Source organism: Panthera leo, chromosome F3 (assembly GCF_018350215.1).
Source record: "Panthera leo isolate Ple1 chromosome F3, P.leo_Ple1_pat1.1, whole genome shotgun sequence".
NCBI lineage: Eukaryota > Metazoa > Chordata > Mammalia > Carnivora > Felidae > Panthera > Panthera leo.
The window spans coordinates 28,035,890-28,052,908 of NC_056696.1; the positions used below are offsets into that span (position 1 = coordinate 28,035,890).

Sequence of the window (17,019 nt, forward strand, 5' to 3'; positions counted from 1 at the left end):
ATACTGTTGGGCATTAAATTGTTCCCAGTTTCTTGCTATTCTACATAGTACTAGAATGAGCTCTTTTTTTCCCCAAAGCTTTTAAAATATTTGAAGTGTTTTTTTAAGATAGATTCTAGAGATGCTAAACCAGAGGCAGTGAACATTTACTGAGTGTTATGCTTATGCTCTTTGCAACAACAAATGAAAGTGCCTGTTTCCTAGCACCCTCTGTGGATGGGGAACTGTTTTGTTTTACCTAACAGACTGAAAATTTTCATTGTGAAAGTAAAGAATGAGTAAGTATGATCAGAAATAATCATTTCTTGGGTTTCTTTGCTCTGTGTGTGATTATTTACCATACAGGGGGTTTAGAATAGAGCAGATTGAGGTATATTGAGTTTTAACTGTACAATATTATAGAAACAGTAATGCTGTAAGCAGAACTCCCTTCAGAAGAGAAGCAGCTTGGCTCTGATATCTTACATACCTTACGTATGCTAGACTAGCTTAGAAGGTTAATCTTTTAAAATAAACCAACAGCTTCTCAAAATATGCATACCTGAAAAAGTACAGCAATCAACTGAGGAGAAGTAAAGATGAGTGTATAATCCTGAGGAGTGAGATTATTTACCACTGAATGTGATGAAGGTGTGCTGTATGTGAGACTATAACTTCAGTTACCTGTTGTCTTTAACTTGCGAAAGTAAAAAAATTTAACCACTCTTTTCCTTACTTGTATTTATTTTTGTTGATTTCCCCTTTCTCCTTTTCAGTAGCATGGTATATTTGAAAAAAAAAATGGATTTTGATGTCAGAAGAGTCTGAGACCTTGGGCAAGTTATATATAATCTCTCTGAGCCTTATTTTACTGGAAATGGGAATAAGAATGCTTATGTAATAGGGTTGTTGTGAGGGATCAAAAGAAATGTTTATAAAACTTTCAGCATACGATAGGTATTCAGCCAGTGTTTGTTCCTTTTCTTCCCTTAGTCTAAGAAACTTGTACTATCTAGCATCTGTTGGAAAGTTAAACATTTTAGATTAGTATGGGTTTCAAATAACTGAAGTACAGTTAAATTCTGCTTTTCATTTTTTAGCTGATCTTCTATAAACATTTTTTTCTAACATATATTCTATACTTCACTGCCTCCTTCTTAAATTGTTGTTACTATACCGTGGGTTTTTATAGAGAGTGTGAAGCATAGGGCCAAAAAGCTTCTCTTTCTCTCTTGCGATTGCTAAAATCGACTGGTTGGTGCACAGCCCAGCCCACTGTATGGCTAGCTATTCTCTGTGGTCTACAATGCCTGCAACTTGCCACCTCTGTCACAGCTGCTCATTTCTGCTGGCTGCTGCTGTTGCTGCCCTCATTCTTCCTCATTACCGTTAGTCTCTGCTAGTCCTCTTACCATTTCTCTTCTCCTTCTTTCTCTCCAGGTTTCTTCCGTTGCATCTCATAGTTCATAGGCAAATTGGACCTTCATTGCTTTCTCAAACCAGGTAGAAGGATCCTTCTATACAGTGAGCCAGCTGGCCACAGCATGTTTAATGTGGTCCTTATCGGCACTTTTCCTCCATACTGTGGGCCCTATTCCAGATACTTGAGAACGCTAAACAAGTCCTTGGATTAGTGAGGTATAAGTAGATCTGGTTTTCTTACAAGTCATTTATTTTTCTTTAGTCTTATTTAACTTTAATTTTATGCAGAGCTTTGTGCTAGTTACAAGGGATGACAGTAATTGGGGTGTCATAGGTTAAATTATGCCATAGTCCTTTCAAAAGAGCAGGAGGACACGTATTCACAAATAATACAAGCTAAAGAGGGGATGAGAGAGACAAAGTTTTAGTTAAGAATTGGGAAGACTCAAGGTTCTAGTGGAAGTTCTAAAGCAGAGTGGCTGGCTGCCTTTGAGTCCAGTCTCAGAGTGGTGGGTGACAGCTTTGAGTCCCTTCAAGAGTCAGAACAGAGAAACAGGCTAGATGGAGGGAAGCTTTCATGATTCTTTTCCATTTCAAAGGTAATGGTAGAGAATCACTTAATGGGATTGTGGGCACATTTTTCCTTTTCTTACTTCTTTTTCTTATTTAAATTTCATGTATTATTTTGTCATTCCTTTATATTCCTTATGAATTTTTATTATTGATTTGGAAACAGGACGTGGAGGTATAGTGGAGGGTTGCACATTTCTATACTTTTGTAGTCTGAATTTTAAGCATGGCTGAATTTTTATACACTCTAACTTTATTATGTGATTTTGTTTATTTTAATTCAACTGAGTATTTTTATTTTACCCTAATGTATAATTCCTTACAAAGATTTTAAATGTATAACCAATTTTAATTTATTGGAATTGTTTTTGCTGTTTATAACAACTCCGTATTTATTAACCTGGAACATTTGTTTTAAGCTAAAACAGAAAGGGAAGGCATAAATAATCATGACAAACAACCCTTTTCTGGTGTGGTCATTTGAAATGAAACAACTAAAAAATTTAATCAACTTAAATTTTAAAAAATTAGCTGATATAAGTTGTAAACCAGATGAGTAAAAGCTTTCACTTACTCATTCTTGACATTCAATTCCATTTATTCTTTGTAATATATTTTAAAACAGAATGTTTATAAAGACTAAGGCTTGGTTTCCTATATCCTGTTTTGAAGTTACCAAGAGAAAATGTCTAGAGTCATATTCTTGCTTTAATACAAATTCCACTTTAATACACAAAGTGGAATAGCAGAGGTTAAGATTTTGCAAATACAAGATAATGTGTTTTATATAAAGTATCATAATCATAATAGTAAGAGTATTATAATATAATAGTTGATTTAAAATAATTATTAACTATGATTAAAAACTGAACAAGCTTTATATTAATGAGTCATTACCATTGAGTTCATTGATTGAACATTTCTTAAGTGCTTATTATGTGCTAGGCATACAAAAGATGAATAAAAGAAGAATTTGCATTTGAGTCCCTAAAGACTGCAATATGATTAGTGAGTAATGTAAAATAATCGTCTTTCTTTGTTTCACCCAGAAACCTATTCTTTAGACATATCAAGGCACTTAGACATACAAACAACTCAGAATTGAGGAAAATTCTTAATGTCTTTTTAAAGCCTATTCCTTTCTCTAGTACTCTTGGAAGACAGGAAACGTAATAGAATTAGAAGACAAGCTGATTGTCCTCCCATCTTTCTATTCCCAACTTGCCAGTCAGTTCTGTGATTAGAGTCATGGTTCTTACGTTCATGTCCCTGCTCTAATTGATTTCTGGGTGGACATGCTCTAAGTCGAAAGATCAAAACTCTCAACATTTTACATTAAACAGTAGAACACTTCAGCCCGTAGCATGTGAACTCAAAAGCCCCAAATTAGACATGGTGATCTGAGGAACATAGCAAACGAGAAATGTGTGGGAGGTAACCCTATCATGCTTGTAATTGTGAAGAGCCATTTACAAGTAGTTGTGATTCTAATTGGTTTGATCAGTTTTTATTGGGAAGACCTAAGTAATAATTAGAATCACTGAAAAATAAATGTAAATATATACATAGTATTCAGATTCAGAGAAAATACAAAGGAATAGTAACTTTTTCTTGTTAAAAAATTACTAACAATAATATTAAGACATTTTGTAAAAGTACAAATAATAGATGTAAAGAAAAAGATTTTAGTCATCTTTAATCTCAGCCTTGAGGTAACCCCTTATCACATTTGATGTTTTCCTTATCTTTTTTCTGTAGGTAGGCAACACATTTTAAAAACAAAAAATGGGGGTACCTGGGTGGCTTAGTCGGTTAAGGGCCTGACTTCGGCTCCAGTCATGATCTCACATCTCATGAGTTCGAGCCCCGCATCGGGATCTGTGGTGACAGCTCAGAGAGAGCCTAGAGCATGCTTTGGATTCTGTGTGTGTGTCTCTCTCTTCCCCTCCCCTGCTCCCAATCTGTCTCTCACATATAAATAAACATTTAAAAGATTTAAAAAAAGGGGGGGGGGGGATCATCGTGTACATAGTTTCATAACCTATTTTATTTATTTATCACATATATCTTCTCTTTTCCATAGATACGTAATTTAACATAATTTTCTGATGGCTGCCTGGTATTCTGTCACACAGGTGTATCCTACTATAGCCATGCCACTGGTGAGATGCTTGTGTTGTTCTCTTTTGCAGTATGTTAGCTAGATTATAAGCTCCATGAGCACAAAGACACAGCCAGTTTATTTATCATTGTGGCCCTCATATATAGGCTTTCAGAAAATAGGTGCTTAATTCTCCTACCCTTCCTTGTCTGCACCTACGCAGCTAAACATGCCATGTGTTTACACAACTGTGCTCACTTCAGAGTTGTGACCATTAATCTCAAGTGCCGCCCGTTTGAGTGCCAGCCCTTAGTGCTGCCCAGCACTTACACTACCTTTCCTTACTTCATGAAGTCTCTTGCCCTGTGAGATAACGCTTTCATACTTCCTCTTCTCTCTTCAAAATCCAGACACCTCCTTCTTCAGCTTCATTCTCTGCTAATGACTTTTCTTCCCACTTAACTGAGGAAGCAAGAGTCATTTTAAAAAAAAACTGCCACAAGTTCTTACCGTCACATCTACCCACCTCCCTGCATCTGTGCTTATAGACCCCCTTCCCTCCTATGAGTGTGTATGAACTACCTGTGCTCCAAAAGCCAGCCCCTCTGCTTATATATCATTCCATCCTACTCAGGGATCTTAGTCCACATATCCTTTTATGCATGGTCAGTTTTCCTTCTCTTCTTTATAAGAATTGGTGCTATCTCTGCCCCATTTAACTGTCCCAGCTACTGCCCCATTTCACTCCTCCTCTTTATGGCAAAATTCCGTGGAAGAGTTGTTTGTGTTCTCATCCCTCCTTTCCCATTTAGTTCTTGGACCCACTTGAATGAGGTGTCCATTTCCACTATTCTTCCAGTTCTTATCAGGAAAACCACTCACTTCCACTTTGCCAACTCTAGGGATCACTTTTCAGTTGTTACCTTACCTGAACTATTTAGCCTTACCTGAACTAGTTAGCCGAACTAATTACTCCTTCTCGAAATACTTTATTCTCTTATGTTTCAGAACATTACACTCCTCTGGTTTTCTTACTACCTTATTGGCTTTCTCAGTTCCGTGGGTTCTTTCCTCTTCAGTAGTCCCTTCTCAGTTCCTTTGGTTGCCTCTTTTGCTATCCTCTTGTCTTGGGATGCCTGAGAGCTCAACCTTTTCTCTTTGCGCAATTCTTTGGTGATCTCATCCATTCTCTGGGCTTTAAATATATGCTCACAAATCTCAAATTTATATTTCTATTCTGTACCTCTCTCCTGAACTTCAGACCCATATTCTAACTGCCAACTTGACATTTCTCCTTGGATGTCTGATAGACATCCCATACTTAACCTGTCCAAAACCAGACTCCCGAAACCTCCTTGGCTCCAGTCCTTCTCATCTTCGTTAATGGCAATTATATCCTTGCTTCTCAGGCCAAATTCTTGGTGGAATCCTTAACTTCTTTCTTTTCTTACACTAATAACCAATCTATCAGCAAATCCTATCCCTTCTACCTTCATAATATGAACAGAATCTGATCACTTCTCACCTCGCCTTCTGCTAACCCTTTGGCCCAAGTCTTCTCATTTCTTACACAGATGGTTAAAATAAGCTCCCTGGGTGGTTTTCCACTTTCCCTTCAGTCTCTTCTCAGCCTAGTGGTCAGGGTGATCCTCTTAACCCATAAATGAAGTCAAGTTACTCCTGCTTAAAACCCTCCAGTGATTTCTTACTAAATTCAGAATAAAAGCCTACAAGGCCCTATGCCATGTGGCCCTCTGTTACCTCTCACACCTCATTTCCTATTACTGCTCTAACTTGCTCACTCTGCTGCTGTCACACACTGGCCCCTTTTTAGTTCCTGAAACATGCCAGCACATGACCATTTCAGAGCCTTGCTCATCTTACTCCCTCTATTGCTTCCCCCCCCCCCCCAACGCCAAGAGTCACAGAGCTTGTTCCCTCATCATTTTCAAGTTTTTCACCCCCAGTAATTTTTTTAGTAAGGCGTGTGTTGACTACGTTATTTTAAGCTGAAACCCATTGTACCTGCCTCCAGTGTTCCCTGTCCCTTCCTGCTTTATTTTTCTCTACATCATGTATTATCATCTAACATATTGTGTATTTTACTTACTTCATTTATTTTCTGTGTTCCTCTCCTCCAAAACTAGGATGGAGATTTTTGTCTGTTTTTATTTACTGCACTGAGAACAGTGCCTGGCACATAGTAAGTGCTCAGAAAATATCTGTTAATGAATGAATGTAAGCATTAGCATCCTTGGCATATAAACATGTGTACAAATCCATGATTCATTTTTTCTTTCACTCAGTGAAATGTTTGAGTGTTTACTGTGTGCCGGATACTGTGCTAGGTACTAGGTGTGTAACAGTCAAAAAGTCAGACAAGGGGGCGCCTGGGTGGCTCAGTCGGTTGAGTGTCTGACTTCTGCTCAGGTCATAATCTCATGGTCCGTGAGTTCGAGCCCCGCATCAGGCTCTGTGCTGACAGCTCAGAGCCTGGATTCTGTTTCAGATTCTGTGTCTCCCTCTCTCTCTGACCCTCCCCCGTTCATGCTCTGTCTCTCTCTGTCTCAAAAATAAATAAACGTTAAAAAAAAAAAAAAGACAAGGGACCTACCCTTATGGAGCTCATAATCAAATGAAGATGACAGAGAAATACATTTTTAAACTATAAATTGTAGAAAGTGTTATGAAAGAAACAACCAGGGGATTGAACTGAAGAAAAGCAACAGGAGGTGACCTCTCTGAGGCAAGCAGTGAGGGAGGACTTTCTCTACATGGATGAGAGAGAGGCTGGGACTTGAAGGATGAGGAAGGATCCAGCTATGTGGAGAGCAGAAAGAACAGCATTTTAGGAGATCAGATTAGAAAGTTAGGCAGGGTTTCCTAGGTCCAGTGGTTCTCAAAGTATGGAATGGGAACCCCTGGAAGTCCTTCTGGTCTTTTCAAGGGGTCCATAAAGTCAGCACTATTTTCCTAACAACATTAAGACACTGTTTGCCCTTTTTTGCACTCGTTCACTCAGGAGCAAGCGGTGGCATTTTCCAGAGGCCACATGACATGGTATACAACAGACTGAATGCTGAATAGGATATGAATATCCAGTTATTTTCTACTTAGGCATTAAAGACATTTGCAAAAATGTAAAATAATGTCACTCTTCTCAGTGTTTTCCTTTCTTTTGGAAAATGTATTTGCATTTAAAAAATTAAGTTACTTATTATAACAGGTAATGATTTTTAAATTTCTCAACTTTAGTTTCTAATATGGTAAATATTGATAGATATAAACCACCTAAACAAAAGCTCTTTAAGGCCCTCAGTAATTTTGAAGACTTACTATACAAGGGCCTTCAGACCAAAAAGTTTAAGATCTGCTGTCCTAAGTTATGGTAAGAGTGCTTTTTGTACTTTATTCTAAGAGTGATGGAAAGCCATTGAAGGATATTAAGCCAAGGTAGTAGTGATGTGATCTAATTTAACTTTTGAAGAGTTCACTCACTGCTATGTAAAGAATACACTGGGGGCGCCTGGGTGGCTCAGTCGGTTAAGCGTCCGACTTCAGCTCAGGTCACGATCTCGCGGTCCGTGAGTTCGAGCCCCGCGTCGGGCTCTGGGCTGATGGCTCAGAGCCTGGAGCCTGCTTCCGATTCTGTGTCTCCCTCTCTCTGCCCCTCCCCCGTTCATGCTCTGTCTCTCTCTGTCTCAAAAATGAATAAACGTTAAAAAAAAAAAAAATTTAAAAAAAAAAAAAAAAAAAAGAATACACTGGAGTGGGCCAGCAGTGGGAGGGGTGGGGACACATATGTAAAGGCATTGCATCAGTCCAAGTAAGCAGTGATGAAGGGTTGTACTGAGGTGTGGAGTATTAGTTTGTAGAACTGCCATAACAAAGTACTACATACTAGGTTGCTTAAAAAAAAGGTATTTATTGTTAGTAGGGCCATTTTTCTTCTGAAACCAGTAGGGGAGAACCTCACCATGCCTCTCCGAGCTTCTAGTGTTTGCTGGCAGCCCTTGGGATTCCTTGCTTTATAGATGCCTAACTCCTGTCTTTTTCCAAATAAGGTCACAGTCTGAGGTAATGGGAGTTAGGATTTTAACATTATGGTGCGTAATAGGGGGAGGCAATGAGGACGAAGAGAAATGAAGGTGTCTATTTTGGAAGAAGAACCAGAATGGGCTGCTGGTTGATTAGATCTAGAGGATGAGGAAAAGAGAAGTCAGGGGCGGAACTCCCATTCCTGGCTTGGGAAGCTAGATGAATAGTACACCCAAATGACATGCCATTTATCAACATGAACACTTGAGGATGGGACCATGTTTCTTAAGGGATACATTTCCAGAAGTGGAATTGCTAGGCCGCCATTTTCTTGAGTATGCTCATGCATTTTTTCTTCCATACAGACCTTATTTAGTGTTATTAGTACTGTTTTAGCATTATTTAGTATTATTCTATCAGGCCATCCTGATTTAAACAATCAGATATAGTAAAATGCAATATTGTAGCCCAGTTCACCTAGGTAGTCGAAGAATTTAGACAAAAAGAAAATAAAAATAGGAAGAGAAAACACATGCCCTGAAAGAAGCTCTAATGATCAAAGTGACATAATTAAGAGTTGGCAAAGTCCTTTGAGATCCAAAAAGTATTTCAAATTACATTTCTTGATGGGCATTCTGGATATATGTTTAATACCATATGATAATGTCTACTACAGTTTCCCCTGCTGTATGAAAAGCTGGCCTTAGGTAAGAATGTCTAAGTTCCCTAGTAACCTGGTGAGGTTAAAGATGTCAATTATAAGGCACCCACCTAAGTAAAGGGGGTTAAGAGGTACAAACTTCTGGTTTTAAAATAAAGAAGTCTGGTTTTAAAATAAAGAAGTACAGCATAGAGAATAGTCAATAATATTGTAATAGTGTGTGGTGACTACACTTTATTTGTGGTGAACATTTCATAATATATATACATGTCAAATCACTATTTGTACACCTGAAACTGTATAATATCATATATCAACTATACTTCATTGTTTTTAAAAAATGGAAAAAGTGATGTTTTTGTTTACTCATATTCCCGGATGTTTACTTGCTGCCAGACATTGAGGGCCATAATCCATTTATGATGATAACTGATTCAAGAGAAGGTTAAATTATCTCCCATGTTCTCCATGCAGAGTGATAAGGAGCAGTAAAATACTGTAGAGGGTTTTTGGGTGGTGTTTTTAACGTTTGTATGCTCAAAGGATAATATTCCAATTATTCGAAAAACCCGCTGACAGATATTTCACTCTCTTAAAGACACCAGTTAAATGAGGTATTACTATACCTACTTTTTTTCCCAAATGAAAAAGTCTTCAAATGAAGGTTTAATTCATGTTTCCAAAAATTCTTAGAAAAATAATCATAAAATGCATTTTCAAAATTCTAAGTTGTGTGTATCGATATCACTATGGTCACAAAAGTAGAAATCCAGTAATAGGAAAATTTTCTGCTCACAGAGAACATGTAGGAAGCATGGTATTTCCATGACTGCAAATTTATATCTTTTTTTTTTTAATGACTGTATTCACTATGCTGTATTTTACATCTCCATGGCTTACTTATTTTATAACTTCAAATTTGTACCCCTTAATCTTCTTTATCTATTTCACCTGTTCCCCACCCGTCTCCCCTCTGGCAACCATTAGTTCTCTGTATTTAAGAGTGGTTTTTTGTTTCTTTCTTTGCTTGCTCATTGTTTTGTTTTTTAGATTCCACATGTAAGTGAAATCATACTGTGTTTGTCTTTCCCTGACTTATTTCACTTAGCATAAAACCCTCTGGTATTTTGTTATCATCCATGTTGTCACAAATGGCAAGATCTCATTCTTTTTTATGGCTGAGTAATATTCCCTATGTATGTATGTATGTATGTATGTATGTATATACCACATCTTCATTATCTATCAGTGGATACATGAGTTGCTTCCCTATCTTGGCTTCTATGAATGTTGCCATAAACATAAAGGTGCATATATCTTTTCAAATTAGTGTTTTCATTTTCTTTGGCTAAATACCCAAAAGTGGTATTACTGGATCATATGGTATTTCTATTTTTAATTTTTTGAGGAAGCTCTATACTGGTTTCCACAGTGGCTGCACCAATTTACATTCCCACCAACAGTGCATGAGGGTTCCTTTTTGTCCACATCCTTATCAACACTTGTTATTTCTTGTCTTTTTGATTCTAGCCATTCTGACAGGTGTAAGATGATCTCTTATGGTTTTGATTTGCATTTTCCTGATGATGAGTGATGTTGAGCATCTTTTCATGTGTCTGTTGGCTATCTTAATGTCTTTGGGAAAATGTCTAATCAAGTCCTCTACCCATTTTAATCAGATTATTTGAGGGGGATAGAGTTATAGAAGTTCTTTTAAAAAAAAAATACCACTCTTATTTTCCAACAAAGGTTTGTTTTTCTTTGTTTTTGTTGTTGTTGTTTTTAGTATAATTGATGCACAATGTTACGTTAGTTTCAGGTATACAACCTAGTGATCCAGCTTCTCTGTATGTTATGCTGTGCTCCCCACAAGCATAGCTACCATCTTGTCAGTCACCTACAATGCTACAACGATGTCATTGACTATATTCCCCATGCTATGCCTTTTATTTCTGTCTTACTCATTTCATAACTTTATATTTTGGATAGTAACCCCTTATTGAATGTACCATTTGCAATATTTTCTCCTATTCAGTAGGTTGCCACTTGATTTTGTTGATGGTTTCCTTTGCTGTGCAGAAGCTTTTTATTTTGAAGTAGTCCCAATAGTTTATTTTTGCTCTTGTTTCCCTTACTTGAAGAGACAAATCTAGAAAAATGTCACTAAGGCTGATGTCAGAGAAATTACTGCCTGTGTTTTCTTCCAGTTTTATGGTTTCAGGTCTCACACTTAGGTCTTTAACCCATTTTGAGTTTATTTTTGTGTGGTCCAGTTACATTCTTTTGCATGTAGCTGTCCAGTTTTCCCAGCACCATTTGTTAAAGACTGTCTTTTTCCGGGGCTCCTGGGTGGCTCAGTCGGTTAGGCGTCCGACTTTGGCTCCGGTCACGATCTCACGGTTTGTGGGTTCAAGCCCCGCGTCGGGCTGTGTGCTGACAGCTCAGAGCCTAGAGCCTGTTTCAGATTCTGTGTCTCCCTCTCTCTCTTCCCCTCCCCCACTCTCAGTTTGTCTCACTATGTCTCTCAAAAATAAATACATGTAATAAAATTTTTTTTTAAAAAAGACCGTCTTGTCCCCATTGCATATTCTTGTCTCCTTTGTCGTAGATTAATTGACGATATAAGCATTGGTTTGTGTCTGGGCTCTCTATTCTGTTCTGCTGATCTATGTGTCAAGTTTTTGTGCCAGTATCATACTGTTTTGATTCCTACAGCTTTGCAGTATATGTTGAAATCTGGGATTGTGATACCTCCAGCTTTGTTCTTCTTTCCCAAGATTACCTTGGTTCTTGAGGCTCTTTTGTGGTTCCATACAAATTTTAGGATGATTTGTTCTCATTCTGTGAAAAAATGCTGTCGGTATTTTGGTAAGGATTGCATTGAATCTGTAGATTGCTTTGGGTAGGATGGACATTTTAACAATATTGGTTCTTTTAATCCATGAACCATGGAATATCTTTCTGTTCATGTTGTCTTCAATTTCTTGCATCAGTGTTTTATGGTTTTCACAGTATAAGTCTTTCACCTCATAAGGTTAAGTTTATTACTAGGTATTTTTATTCTTTTTGGTACAATTATAAATGGGATTGTTTTCTTAATTTCTCTTTCTGTTACTTCATTACTATTGTATAGAAATGTAACAGGTTTGTGTATATTAATTTTATATCCTGCAACTTTACTGAATTCATTTATAAGTTCTAATCATTTTTGGTGGAGTCTTTAGGGTTTTCTATATATAGTATTATGTCATTTGCAAATAGTGACAGCTTCACTTCTTCCTTACCAATTTGGATGCCTTTTATTTCTTTTTATTGCCTCATTGCTACAGCTAGGACTTCTAGTATTAAGTTGAATAACATGGTGGGAGTGGACATCCTTGTCTTATTCCTGATCTTAGAAGAAAAATTCTCAGTTTTTCACCATTGAATATGATGTTAGCTATAAAATATGTGTATCTTGACTTAGAAATATGGCTCTTGATTCATATGAGTTTGATAAAATGCTTCTAGCAGTAGGGAAAAACTCAGGACTTGGCTACAGAGTTTTATGCACAGGAAATAGTAATGTTATCAGTGGTTTAATGTTAAAGGGATAAAATAAAGTTTCCTATATATCAGTTCTAAGCAAAATATTTAATATTTTCATCAGTACTTCATTTGGTAAAATTAAATCTATTTCTTATATTTGATAGAGTGCCCAGTCTGGAGATAGAAGAAAACTAAGTTCTTAAAGCAATAATTACTAATAAAATGGAGATGTGATTAAAACAAAGTAAGAAAGGATAAGTGCAGAATACATGTGGGGAGAGAAATAATCTGTATAAATTCATGAGGGACCAGTTTGTTGTGTGACCCTATAGAAGAAAAGGAATCTGGAAGTCAAACTGAATATAGTAATCATTTAGCCCTTAGTTAACTATAAACTCAGTCTCCTGTTCATCATTGTTTAGTCCCTCATTACATTACTTTATCTGGTATTATATTCCATACTATAGGAATTATGTGGGAACATTTGTTTTTAATTCAGGTAAAAGAAAAAAGGTACATCAAGAAATTAAAGAATAAACCAATGAGGAAAGATTAATGTATTCATTCCCCCATTTCAAGAACATTTATTGAGCATACACTATATGCAAGATACTGTGATGGGCACTGGGTAAAAGACATAGTACTTGTCTGCAAGAAGTTTACAGTCTTAGTGGAAGAGACAGGTAAGTGTGTATGATCTGCCCAGTGGTAGAAAAAGAGGAGTTGAGGAGGTTTCCTGAAGAAAGTGAACTGAGTCTTAAAGGTTAAGGGATTTCCTTTTCCCCCAGATTCCAGACTAAATAATCTGAAAATTTTTCCCACTGTAAAACACCCAGCAGTGCAGCAAAAAATACAATAAGCATCCCTCTGAATGCAGAGCAGAGCTTTTAAAAAAAAAAAAAAAAAAAAAAAAGCAAGGTAATTCTCCAAGGGCCCAAACACACACAGCTAAGAAACAGAATTTCAGAGACTCATTTTCTCTCCATCTCTGACCACTACTTCTCTCTGTGAATACTTACTCACTTTTTCCTACTGAAGAAGTTTTCTCCAAGAAGTGAAGAATGTCGCCACTTGCAGTTTGGGTTCACACCTTCTGCTGTTGCTTCTTTAAAACTTTCTTTTATTTATATTTTGGTAAAATATAACATAAAATTAACTGTTACAATCATTTTTAAGTGTACAGTTCAGTGGCATTAAGCACATTCACACTGTCTGCAACCACCACCACCATCCACCTCCAGAACTTTTTCACCATCCCAGATTGAAACTCTGTACCCATTAAACAATAACTCCTCATTCCTTCCTTCCCTGAGCCCCTGGTGTCCACAGTTCTGTTTTTCTGTCTCATTGAATTTGGCTACTCTGAGTACTTCGTGTAAATGAAATAATACAGTATTTGTCCTTTTGTGTCTGTCTCATTTCACTACACCATTTTCTTTTGCTTGGAGAGGAAAGGACCTTCTCTATACACATACTTCCATCTCCTAGTTCCATATTTTAAAATCCTGAGAGAAAAAATAGGATAGGTTTGGCTTAGCTTTTCAGACCAGGAGGATGATGGGTGCTATGGTTGGTTCAGCTTGGGTTACCCTCGCATCTTCCCCAGTTCTTTGTGTAAACATACCTTTTCATAGAGCCTTTTTTTGTCCTCTCTATCTAAAACAGCACCCCACATCACTCTAGATTCTTATTCTGCTTTATCTTTTCAGAGCACTTATCTCTGCCTATTATTAAATATACTTACTTGCTTATTACTTTTCCTGGCAGTAGAATATAAGATTTATAACATGAAGGACCTTGTCTGTCTTGCTTGTCTCCGTGTTTCTAGTCCCTAGAACAGTGACTGGGACATAATAGGAGCTCGATAAATATTTTTAATTAATTAACTGGAAATTGGGCTGAAGATACACATTTAGTATTCATTGGTAAAAGTGATTAAAAGAAATGGTTTCCACCTCCCTAGTGAAGATAACCAATTAGAAATTAAAAGAAACTAGCCTTTAATATATATGAATAGGGTGATTAAATAAGAAAGTTATGCACAAATAGCAAGAGAACTACACTTTCTAAAGATAGATAATTGTGGAAAATAATAACCTTGCTTGATGGATGCATAAGTCCAAAATTATAATAGATTAAGCCCTTTCTGAAATTGTTTTTCTATTACTGGACATTTAAACCATAAATGAATAAACTAATGTATAAACTCATCACATACATGCGTGTGAATGCGTAAACACACACACACACACACACACACTCTTTTACTGATTAACATTGGAAGTGGGCAAAGTAGATGTGAGTCTGAAGCTGTAATGGGCAGTTCAGTTCTTTCTGAATTCCTTTGGTGGTAGCCAGGCAATTCAGAACACTCTGGAGCACAACTTCCCATTGTCATGCTGATCACCCATCAGCATCACTTGGATTGGAACCTGTTAACTGTAGCTGCCTTCGCTCTCTTCCCTTACCAGTCCTTAACCTCAAGAGCAGGGCAAGGCAAAGGGGAGCAGGGAGCAAGGTAGGGGCTATATTGGAAAAGACAGGAAAGAAGTAGGCATTTTGTAATGTATATAATTGTTGAATCACTGTGTATGTAGTATACATGCGACTAATATAATTGTGTCAGCTATACTTCAATTAAAAAAATTTTTTAAGGAGGCAAAAATGTTCTGTTATCTCCCTGACTTCTTAGTGCTGCTTTCCATCATTCCCTTAGAATTTATTATCCTTATGTTGCTCAATGAGCATCCACTGTTACACTTCAGCCAAGTCTACCCTACTCCCAGGGGCCCTCAAAATTACTTCTTTCATATCTCCACTCACTTCTCACACCTCACTCCCAAATCCAACAAGAATTCCCATTCTCTGGTAGGAAAACTGTTTAATTAAACTGTATTGCAGGGCACCCGGGGGCTTAAGCGTCCCACTTCGGCTCAGGTCATGATCTCACAGTTCGTAGGTTCAACCCCACGTCAGGCTCTGTGCTGACAGCTCAGAGCCTGGAGCCTGCTTCGGATTCTTTGTCTCCCTCTCTCTTTGCCACTTCCCTGCACTCTCTATCTCTCTCAAAAATAAACTTAAGAAAAAAAATGTTTTTGAACTATATTGCCTTAAATTTGTCTCCCTACCCCCACCAGAAGTCACCCCTGTAAACCTTCTCTAGGTGTTAAAAAGCCCTTAAGGAGTGACTTTCTCACTATTTATCTGAACCAGTAAAGAACTTTCCTGTGACAGCTTTTTGCTTTCCTTCCTAGGGGATTAAATAGAACCATAGCCAAAAAGTTCTGGGAATCAATCCCCGCATTCACCTTTTAAGAAGTGGGAAAGGTAGATACGATGTACCCTAGAATAGTTGATTAGGTCATAATATCACCCTCTCCCAGTTATTCACAACAATTAAGCTTTTTATTTTATTTTATTTTATTTTTTCACTTTTGAGAGAGAGAGAAAGAATGCAAGCAAGCAGGGGAGGGGCAGAGAGTGAGGGAGAGAGAGAATCCTAAGCAGGCTCCTCTCCAGCATGATGTAGGGCTTGAACTAGCGAACCGTGAGATCATGACCTGAGCAGACACATAACCAACTCAGCCACCCAGGTGCCCCTAAGTCAGGGCACAATAGGGCCATGCATATTACTAAGTCAATATCAAATTAATTACTAAATTCTGCTTTCACTTGTACTTAATCCTGATTTATTTGTTCATTAATATCATCACCTACTCTCAACTTAATAAGAGGCAGTATTGTATTGCTGGGGTGCCTGGATGGCTCAGTCAGTTGAGCATCTGGCTCTTGACTTTGGCTCAAGTCATGCTCTCATGGTTCCAGGGTTCAAGTCCCATATTGGGCTCTGTACTGATGGCATGGAGCCTGCTTGGGATTCTGTCTCCCTTTTTCTCTGCCTCTTCCCCACCCATAAGCACGCACGCACTCTCTCTCAAAAATAAACGTTAAAAAAAAAGGCAGTGTTGCTAAAAAGCACTTAGCTGTGCTAAAATTAGTATATATAGTTAGAATATCTTGGTTTTAAAAGAATAAAAAAATTAAATCAACTATTGGAGTTATCTATGGGAACTCCAAACTTAATAACTTCTAGGACTTTGTGTGCTTTGAAATCACATTTCTTTTTATTTATTTTTTTTTTTTCAAGTTTATATATTTGGAGAGAGAGAATCCCAAGCAGGCTCCACGAGCCCAGCATGGGTTTCAATCTCACAAAGTGTGAGATCATAACCTGAGCCGAAATCAAGAGTCAGACACTTAACTGACTGAGTCACCTAGGCACCCCTGAAATCACATTTCTTTATGGTATTTGCTCTGGTTAGGAAACCTAATATTTGAATCTAGAATTTATGAATATTTGAAAGAGGATTGAAAAGCTACTAACTTTTGAGAAATCACAGATGTCTCAGATATATTTGGTGATAAACTTAAAAAAACATTATAATACTAGCTGAGATCAATGATACACAGCATCAGAGGGTTTTTGCCACTAATTGGGTAGTCAAACTGCCACATTCTAAGAGGTTCCCTTTGGTTTAATATCTGCAATCTGGTTATCCTGTGACTCTGCTGTAGCTACTTCAGTACACAAGTTACCATTCAACACTCTCCTATTCTCCCAGGTAGAGCTTGGCCAAAAGTTACTGTGAGGCAAGAAGAACTGTATTTGATAAACCTTTAGAACTTTGGTATATCAGATATATTTGCTATAGCTTGTGTA

At 37.4% G+C, this 17,019-nt stretch overlaps 1 protein-coding gene across 2 annotated transcripts in view; it reads left to right on the forward strand.

Moving 5' to 3' along the window:
• The window catches only part of ACBD6 (acyl-CoA binding domain containing 6), a 202,239-nt gene that overhangs the window by 158,724 nt on the left and 26,496 nt on the right, over nt 1-17,019 (forward strand). The window lies entirely within an intron of this gene.